At 43.9% G+C, this 9744-nt stretch overlaps 1 non-coding gene across 1 annotated transcript; it reads right to left on the reverse strand.

Annotated features, from left to right (window-relative positions):
- Nucleotides 1-9101: 9101 nt before the first annotated feature.
- Nucleotides 9102-9175, reverse strand: TRNAG-CCC (transfer RNA glycine (anticodon CCC)). Its single transcript has one exon. It is a non-coding gene; the product is annotated as a tRNA-Gly (tRNA).
- Between the last annotated feature and the right edge of the window lie 569 nt (nt 9176-9744).

Consider the following 9744-nt stretch of genomic DNA (forward strand, 5'->3'; position numbering starts at 1 on the left):
TCTTCTTTTTTTTCAATTAATGTTGCAAGAATTAGATATTCCAGTGATGGAATATCTTTACCTTTTCCCCATGCAGAGCCAGTACTGCTACCCAAGTCTTCTAGAGTATTCCGATCCACCAGCATCAGATCCCACATAACATTGTATTAGACCAAGGGGCTCACTTTATAGCAAAAGAGATACAAGTGTAGACCCATGACCGTGTACATATATCATACTATCTAATCAGAGAGAGTGAAGGAATAGGCTGTTGGGGCATCAACTTGGAGGCATGGTGAGGATGGCAACAAACTTTCTTAGTCTAAGAACCAAAAGGTAGAAGCAAGAATGACTCCCTTTACCATCACCCTCAATGATCCACAAAGCACAAGAGAATTTGAAGCACAAAGAGAATTTATGCTTCCTGTCTCTGCAATGCTGGATTCTTCAGGGTTAGAGATCTTGAATATAAAAGAAGAAATGCTTCTACTAGGGGACATAAAAAATTCTCCCTGAACTATAAGCTATGGCCGCCACTCAGGGAGTTTGGTTTTTTGGTGCCAAATGACAAGCATGCAAGAAGAGGAGTCACTGTCTTGGCAGGGGTGACAGACACTGATCAGTGGAGAAGGCTTGATGGCTATTACACATTTGGGGCAAAAAAGAAAGAACATATGTGGCATGCAGGAGATCCATCTGGGTGACCCTTGGTACTCCCCCACCCAATTTTGATATGGACAAATCCAGAAGTTCTGCACAAGAAGGGCATGGTTACAGGGAACATATCCCTCAGAGACGAGGGTCTGAGTCACCCACCAGGTCAACCACCTAAACCAGCAGAAGTGCTATTTGTGCATGACTGGAGTCTAGAATGGATAACAGGGGGAAGGAGAGAAAATACATTTCAACTGTTGCCCCAAGGCAGTCTGCCATGTCAGGGGCTATAGTTTATCCCCCTCACCTTCCTATTGTAAGTTTCCTCTTGGAAAGAAGCCCCCTGGAATTCTGGAGGAGCTGCTCCCCAAACTTCTACAAAGCAGTAGATCTATTATAATGGATGCTATAATGCACTGCCCATGATCCCCATCAGAGCTGACGACCTTATTCACCCTATTGGGAGTGCGGCCAGCAGACAGGCCTCAGCTGTTAGCTATGCCCTGGAACTGCCTCTGCTGAGGACAGAGACATGGTCCCTTCCCTACAGCTGCCTACCAAAGGGCAGTTCAATCCAACAACTAGTTTAATCAGGGAAAGACTATCCTAGCCCCTTATCCTAACCCAACCCAGCTCTGAAAGGCCTGCGGGCTTCAGAACTCCGCATGGGGTTGGCTGACAGCATTGTTGAAACACATAAACCCTGCTTCTTCCTCTCCCTGATGTGGGAGTTGACCCAAAGGGCACTCCTTAATAAACCTGCTGCAGACCAGTTTGTCAAGAAGCAACAGTTAGAACCACACATAGAACAGCAGACTGGTTCAAAATTGGGAAAGGCGTGCATGAAGGCTGTATATTGTCACCCTGCTTACTTAACTTGTAAGCAGAGTACATTATGCGAAATACTGAGCTGGGTAAATCACAAGCTGGAATCAAGATTGCCAGGAGAAATATCAGATATACAGATAACACCACCCTTATGGCAGAAAGCAAAGAGGAACTAAAGAACCTCTTGATGAAAGTGAAAGAGGAGAGTGAAAAAGCTGGCTTAAAACTCAACATTCAATAAAGGAAGATCATGGCATCCGGTCCCATCACTTCATGGCAAATAGATGGGGAAACAGTGACAGATTTTATTTTCTTGAGCTCCAAAGTCACTGCAGATGGTGATTGCAGTCATGCAATTAAAGGACGTTTGCTCCTTGGAAGAAAAGCTATGACAAACTTTGACAGCATATTCCAAAAGCAGAGACATTACTTTGCCAACAAAGGTCCATCTAGTCCACACTATGATTTTTCCAGTAGTCATGTATGGATGTGAGAGTTGAACGATAAAGAAGGCTGAGCACTGAAGAACTGATGCTTTTGAACTGTGGTGTTGGAAAAGACTCTTTAGAGTCCCTTGGACTGCAAGGAGATCAAATTAGCCAATCCTAAAGGAAATCCATCCTGAATATTCATTGGAAGGACTGATGCTGAAGCTCCAATACTTTGGCCACCTGATGCAAAGAGCCGATTCATTGGATAAGACCCTGATGTTGGGGAAAGATTGAAGGCAGGAGGAGAAGGAGATGACAGAATGAGATGGTTTGATGATCACCGACTCAATAGACGTGAATTTGAACAAGCTCCAGGAGATAGTGAAGGACAGGGTAGCCTGGAGTGCTGCAGCCCATAGGGTCACAAAGAGTCAGACAGGACTTAGCAGTTGAACAACAATAAGACCAATCTCCAGTTCCAAGGCTGCCTCCAGGGAACCCAACCTGTGACACTGATATCTGAGCAGACTTAAAAAGAAGAAAAATGAAGATCATTCCAGGCAATAGTGTGACTAGTTCAAAAGCCCCAAAGACAGGACTATCTGTGGTAATGAAACACAAAAAGACCAAAGTGGCTGTGGTGGAGGGCGTGAATGGGAGGGTAGTGAAAGATGAGATCAGAGTGATCATAAGAAACCAGATCATGGAGGACCTTGAGAGCCTTCAGTGGGATTTGACTTTTTACTCCAAGTGGGCACCACTGCAAGGACTTGATAAGAAAAGTGCCATACTCTAACTTAAAACGTGAAAGGATCATTCAAGCTGCTGTCTTGAGAAAAGAGTGGTGGGGGGACTTCACTGGTGGTCCAGTGGCTGGGACTCCGTGCTCCCAATGCAGGAGTCCCCAGTTCGATCCTCAGTCAAGGAACAGATCCCACATGCCAACTAAAGATCCCACATGCCGAAATGAAGATGAAAGATCCTGCAAGCAACAATGAAGATCCGGTGCAGCCATATGAATAAATAAATAAATAACAAAAATTTTTAAAAAGTGGTGGAGAGTAAGGATGGTCACATGGCAACTAGTTAGGAGTCTACTTCAATAACTCAGACCAGGCTAGTAGCAGAGACAGTGGTAAAATTGATCTGGTTTCAGGTATGTTCTGTAGGTACAGTCAACAGATTTTCTAAGATAGGATGTAGGAGGGGACAAGGAAAGAAAAAAAAAGTTAAGAATGACTCTAAAGTTTTTGTTCTGAACAACCTGAAGAGCAGAATGGAGGTAGGAATGCCAGGGAGAGGAACAAACTGTGGAGTGAAAATAAAGATGTTAATTTTGTTTTATATATTCATTTTGAGATGACTATTAGACACCCAAAGACGTTGTGTCATCAGCTGGAAAAATCAGCCGGTATGTCAGGGGAGAGATCAGGAAGGGTGAACTACTTTAGAATCATCAGCATACAGATATTACTGAAATTGGATGAGACCATCAGGCGAGGTGAAGGGGAGTGAGTCGCAAGTGCTCCATCCTTAACAGGGCAGAGAAAAGGGAATATCCAGCCAAGGAGATGGAGGAGTGACCAATGTGAAGCAGTAGGAAAATCAAGAGCGTACAGGGTCCTGGAAGCTAAGAGAAAAATGTATGTCCAAGAAGGAGGGGCCAACTGTGTCAAATTATGCCCAAAGGGTAAATATAATGACAGCTATGAATTATTCTTTGAATTTAGTCAATGTTGGTAACTTTGACAACATCAGTTTCACTGAAGTGGCAGGGGCAAGAAATGAGTGGGAGTGAATTTCAAAGACAGTGCAGATATACTACTCCTTTAAGGAGTTTTGTTACCAAGAAAAGTAAAAAAAATGGTGAGGAGTGGCACAGGAAATAGTTAGGAGAAGGTACTATTATTATTGTGCCCATTTTACAGATGACGAAACTGAGGTTTAAAGAAGTTGAGGAAATTACTTAGATTCATTCAGCTAGTAAGTTGTGATTTGAGCACAGACCTGTGTGATAGAACTTTACTTATTCTTAATAGAGCTAATCAATATTCTTATAGATAAGCATATAATCACAGCTCTGATTATTTCCTTTAAATAAATTTCTAGGGGTAGAAATCTTGGGTCAAAAGGTAGGTACCTGTGCATAGCTGTGAATCTGCATTGACAAAGCCCTGAAAAAAAATGTTATGGATGGTTACATTTTCATCAGCAGCCTATGAAGTCTGTTTCCCTGTATTACTGCCAACACTGGATCCTATCTTTTCTCTCTCCCTCAGTAGTAGAGGTAAGAATAATAATATCTTATTTTGCATATGTATGATTGCCAGTTAGAATTGACCATGTTCTACAAGTCTGTTTCCCAGCATCTCCTTGGCTTCTGCTGAGGTTTATTATTCTCAGAAATGGTCACCCTCATCTGACCGCTCTCATCATGAATACTCATCCTTTGTGGCAACATGTCCAGTTTAGAATGTAAACTACACAGAGAAAATAGACCTAAAGTTAATAATAGCTTAGAAATTAACTCTTGGGTGGTTTTCTTTTTGTTTTTTTATCTGAGAGACTCTGGAAGAGCTAATATATTAGGAAAAGTTGGAGGGCAAGGTGGGACTGTGCTAACAGGATCCTATGCTGCTAAGTCACTTCAGTTGTGTCTGACTATGTGACCCCATAGACAGCAGCCTACCAGGCTCCTCTGTCCCTGGGATTCTGCAGGCAAGAATACTAGAGTGGGTTGCCATTTCCTTCTCCAATGCATGCATGCTAAGTCGCTTCAGTCGTGTCCAACTGTGCAACCCAACAGACGGCAGCCCACCAGGCTCCACTGTCCACAGGATTCTCTAGGCAAGAATACTGGAGTGGGTTGCCATTTCCTTCTCCTAACAGGACCCTACAGATGACCCTTTATGTCATATGTGACTATTACATGAGAGTACCCAGTGCCAAAGAATCTCCCAGTGGGTGCCAAAGAAGCCCCCAGAGGATACATGGGCAGAAGAATGGAGATCCCCTTGTAAAATATACTTTGTAGCCCATAATTTCCAAGTCAGCCACTTTTTTTTTTCAATAGAGTTTTTTTCCAAAAGCTTTTCTGTTCTTCCTTTGCTCTTCAATCTGGAAAGACAGCTGATAAACTGGCTGTTGCACGTTTGAGAGAAGTATAGATATTTAGTCATGCCAGCAATACTAGTTGTAGAAAGATTAGGAAATAAAGACAAACAGAAAGAAAAATAATTAAACCAATAGAAATTCCTCCCACCATTCTCTCAGATAATTATTATTTACATTTTCCTGATTTTTGTTTCCATATAGTTTTATTAAAATTTTACATAATATATTTGTGTAAGCTGTTATTTTCAATGAATGAAACTTGAACATCTTTCTAGCTTTCTAGTTGTCAATAAATCTTGATATATTCCCATTTTTAATGAGTTAATTGTTATAAAATCCTGTAATGTGGATAATTGTGATCAATTTACTTAATCTCTTATTTTGGGGCTTTTAGGTTATTTCTTAGTGTTTTTTTAATATTATAACAAGCAAGATCCATAATTTTACACATACATATTTGTACACTCATCCACTATTACTTTAGTGTAAAGTCAAAGAACGGTTACCAGGTCAAAGAGCATGTACATTTTTAGGATTTTCAAGATGTATTTCTAATTGTCCAAACATTTCCCAAACCACTTTATCTTCACAAAAGAGTTCTAGCTCATAAATAAACATTGGTTTTCACTATACAATGTTCCTGCTGAAATAATCAGAAGGAAGTCACAAGTTTTCTTTGGAAAGATAGTTCCCCAGGCAAGGATATTACTTAAGAAAGATGAAGTGAAAACAAGAGATAAAGGAAGAGGGCATATATTAACATCTAGAAAGTGGCTAAGCAGGTCTGTCCTCAAGGGGGAACTGAGCTTCCAGAAGCTTCCATCTGGCCTGACTCTGGTTAATAGTAGCAGCAGTCCCAGGGCTCTTGTTTGCACCTGTCTACATTTGCGCCTGTCTCCTTCCAACACTCTTGTTAACACTTATCCAATGCCAACTCCTTGTGCAGGTGGTTCTCATTGGCTTGTTGCTTTGCGAAGGAGATAATACCTTCTAAGTTCCCTTCCAGCACACAAAATTCCTGCTGACTGACAGAAGACGTGATGACATCGGAAGAAGATGCCACATATCACACATCAAAGATGGATGTGTGTGGACATGTGGCTGGCACAGACACCAAGAGAACTTGGTGTCCTCTTAGGAAGACTTGAATCATGAGCAACAGAAGAATCCTCTGCAAGAATACCAGTCACCACCCTCGCTCCACACCCTGGTCGGTTAACCCAACAGGCACCAAACCAAGCTCATTATTATTTCCCACATTTGTCTTCACCTACTAGCATTGCCACCACGTAGAAGCCTGTGCAGGAAGCCTCATCTGTCACTCATGACTGCTCCCTCACCTTGACCTCAAGCATCTAAGCTGCCAATTGTTTGCAGTCATTCCATCCTCAGAGCATCTCTTTCCCTCCTCTCCATCCTCATAGCCCTGGGTAAAACTGCCATGCCTCTTGCCTATGAGAAGGTGGCAGTGTCCTGAATGGTCTCTCCAGGAAAGTTCAAAAAGCTTGTCATGGCTCCACACAGGCTGCAGAGTAACATTCCCACTCCTGACGGCCCTTCCAAAATCTGACCCATTCCTTGCTTTTCACGTCGCCCTGCCCCTTCCCTTCCTGAGTCACACATGTCTGGACCCCCACCCCCACCCCAGTAGCCTCCTCCTCGTGCTTTTGTTTCAGTGTTTTTCCCTCACTGTCCTCACTCTCTTGCTCAGTCTGCTGAAGTCCTTCTCATCCTTAAAGATCCGATGCAAACATTAATTCTCTGTAGCTTTCTCCAGGCAGAATTAATTATCCTTTCTTGGTGTTCCCGTAGTGTTTTGTCTGTACCGCTGGGGAAACATTCATCACGATATTAGCTGCCTCTTAATGGACTAGAAGTGCACTGAGGACACGGAGTATGTCTCATTCATCTTTGGATTCCCAGGACCTAGCCTAATGCCAGGAATATCATAGGTGCTTAGTAAATATTGGTTGAGTTGGATGCAGTCAGAAATAGACTCGGGTCACCTGACTCTTATCCAGGGCCTTTTATACTATTCCAAAGCAAAGGTTTGCATGACTAGAATGGGCTAATCTCTCAACTCTCCAGCAGCCATTTCTATCAATATTACCTGTTAAAATTCCACTGGAAATGAATTTTTTTTGTGTATAATACTAGCTCTAGTTAAATTACAATTATCCCCGAGAGAGATGCATTTTTACCAAAATTAACTCTACTAAAATTTTCACGCTGGAAGAGAACTTAGAAGTTATTAGTTCTTCTTTCCCAACAACTAGCCTACAAGAGAAACCTGCAGGTTTTGGCACCAGATAAGTGCTGACAGAAACAGTAGAAGACATATTGAAAGCAGTGGGTGAAGGGGTTGGTAAAGGCCAGTCCTGCGTGAGGGACTCTGAAGGGCGGCACAGGGCGGTAAGAGAACACGTATGTTGTGGAGGAGATGTCCACACGGGAAAGGAATTGTGTGGTGGGAGGGGGGAGGCGGCAAAGGAAAATTCCTCCAACTTCTCAGTTTGGTCAAAGGGCTTCCCTGTATATAGTACTGATCCCTAGTTCTGATATCCAAACATCTCTGGTAAACCTTTTTTTTGCTAGAGTGCCAGAAAATTCTTGGGTAATTTCCCAATTTTAATTCACCTTCATCTTAAAAATAAATACATGCCTCGTGGCATTTTTAAGAGGGGTGGGTGTTTGACGAGATGAAATGAGTGACAATAGGGTGTCACAACTCCAGAGAGGTTTCGTGTCGCTGCTTTAGTTTCCCAGTGAGTAGGAGTTTGATGAACTGCAAAAATGAAATGGCTTCCAAATCACTCTGCCCTACTATGCTGGTTTGCAAACACATAACCTTCCTACACTGCTTGAAAAGCTTCAGCCCGGGGGTGAATGAACCTTGCAAAGTTAGCGCTTGGCATTCACCTGGCACTTTGAAAAAGGCCGTGAAAGGAAACATTACCAGTGAATTGATAGCTGCATGACCCCAAGGGAGGGGAAGCCCAGCCAAGGCGCTCTGGACAGGCATCCAGGTCAGAGCACAAAGCCTTCCTGGGAATTCTCAGGACTGCAGCAGGCTGGAGCCCTGGCCTCACATTTCACTCCAAAGGAGGCCATCACCTAAATGGGTTGAGATGCTCCTTTCTGCTTCTCCGTATTCAGAGGTTCAAATACCCAGGAAAAGAGAGAAAAGGACAAATCAGCCGAATTAGCATCTGTTTACTCTTGGGCTTCACTCTGAAGCAGCACTGGGGTATGTCAGGACCGGAGGAGTCTAGAAGCTGCTTCCTATGTTGGAAGGCATTCATGACTTAATTTCACATTTTTTTCTAAGCTCTGGATTATGTAGGACTCCTCTATGTGATTGTTACCTCGGATTAATATTTCAAATTGTGATCTTACTATGCCTTGGAGATGGCTCAGATGCTAAAAATCTGCCCACAATGCTGGAGACCTGGGTTTCATCCCTGGGTTGGGAAGATCCCCTGGAGGAGGGAATGGCAACCCACTCCAATATTCTTGTCTAGAGAATTCCATGGACGAAGGCTACAGTCCATGGGGTCACAAAGAGCAACTAAAATAATAAATATGCCTCAAAAAAGAGAGTTTGAGGAGCCTGTTAGGCCAGGATCCGTGTCTTTTAGAGGGAGGTGTAGAGACTCCTTCACAGGTGCCCTGCTGTGGCCCAGATGATTTTGTCAACTTTCCTCACACCCAGGGACTGAGTATCTCTCCCTCTTTGCTTTTTCCTTTTTCAAAACTCTTCACAGCTACTAAGGAATAGGGTGAGGATAATGTACATCAGGGCTCTGCCAACATTCAAAAAGTCTTATTTATTTATTTTCTGTTTTGGCCATATCTCATGGCGTGCAGCATCTTAGTTCCCCGACCACGGATTGAACCTGTGTCTCCTACAGTGGAAGCACAGAGTCTTAGCCACTGGACCACCAGAGAAGTCCCGCTATCAACATTTAAAAATACTGATTTATTTGGCTGTGCTTGGTCTTAATTGCAACGCTTGAAATCTTCGATCTTCGCTGTGGCACACAGCAACTTTAGTTGCAACATGTGAACTCTTAGCTGTGGCATGTGTGACTCTAGGTCCCTGACCAGGGATCGAACCTGGGCCCTCTCCATTGGGAGTGCAGAGTCCTAGCCACTGGACCAACCCAGGAAGTCCCCTGCTGTCAACATTTTTGAAGAAAAGGAACTCTTTCAGATGAAATCTTTACCCAACCCCAGTATAGAAAACAAGAGGGTCGAGGTCCTCTGGCTAACCTGGGAAGCGGGCCTGGTTGACCTCACCCTCTCTGCCCCTGGGAAGCCAACCTGTCCCAAGTCCCAGAATCCTGCCATCACCCAAATCACAATTTCTCAATCTCCAAGGGAAATGTTGTCATCTGGCACTTCCACGGCTGCTTTAAAACGTTACAAAAGAGCTGGTGGCGTCCCCCCGGGAGGGGCAGTCACCTGCGTCTGGACATGTAAGCCAGCGGGTGTGGTGGGAGGAAGGGACCGCTGCCCGCTCTGCAGGGGCTCTCGTCCTCCCGTCCTGCTCGCTGTCCACACCACGCAGGGCACCTGGTGGAGAAAAGGCGTTAGGAAGAAGCAGAGGATGCCAGAGGCCAGAAAGGGCATGACACACGCTGACTTAGGTCAGCCCTCAGGTAGCTTTCCCCTCCCAGCTGACTCAGGACGCCTCCCACCATGCTGCCTGCTTGCTGAGGCCTGTCTTGACAACTGG

This window comes from Bos indicus, chromosome 16 (genome assembly GCF_029378745.1).
Source record: "Bos indicus isolate NIAB-ARS_2022 breed Sahiwal x Tharparkar chromosome 16, NIAB-ARS_B.indTharparkar_mat_pri_1.0, whole genome shotgun sequence".
NCBI lineage: Eukaryota > Metazoa > Chordata > Mammalia > Artiodactyla > Bovidae > Bos > Bos indicus.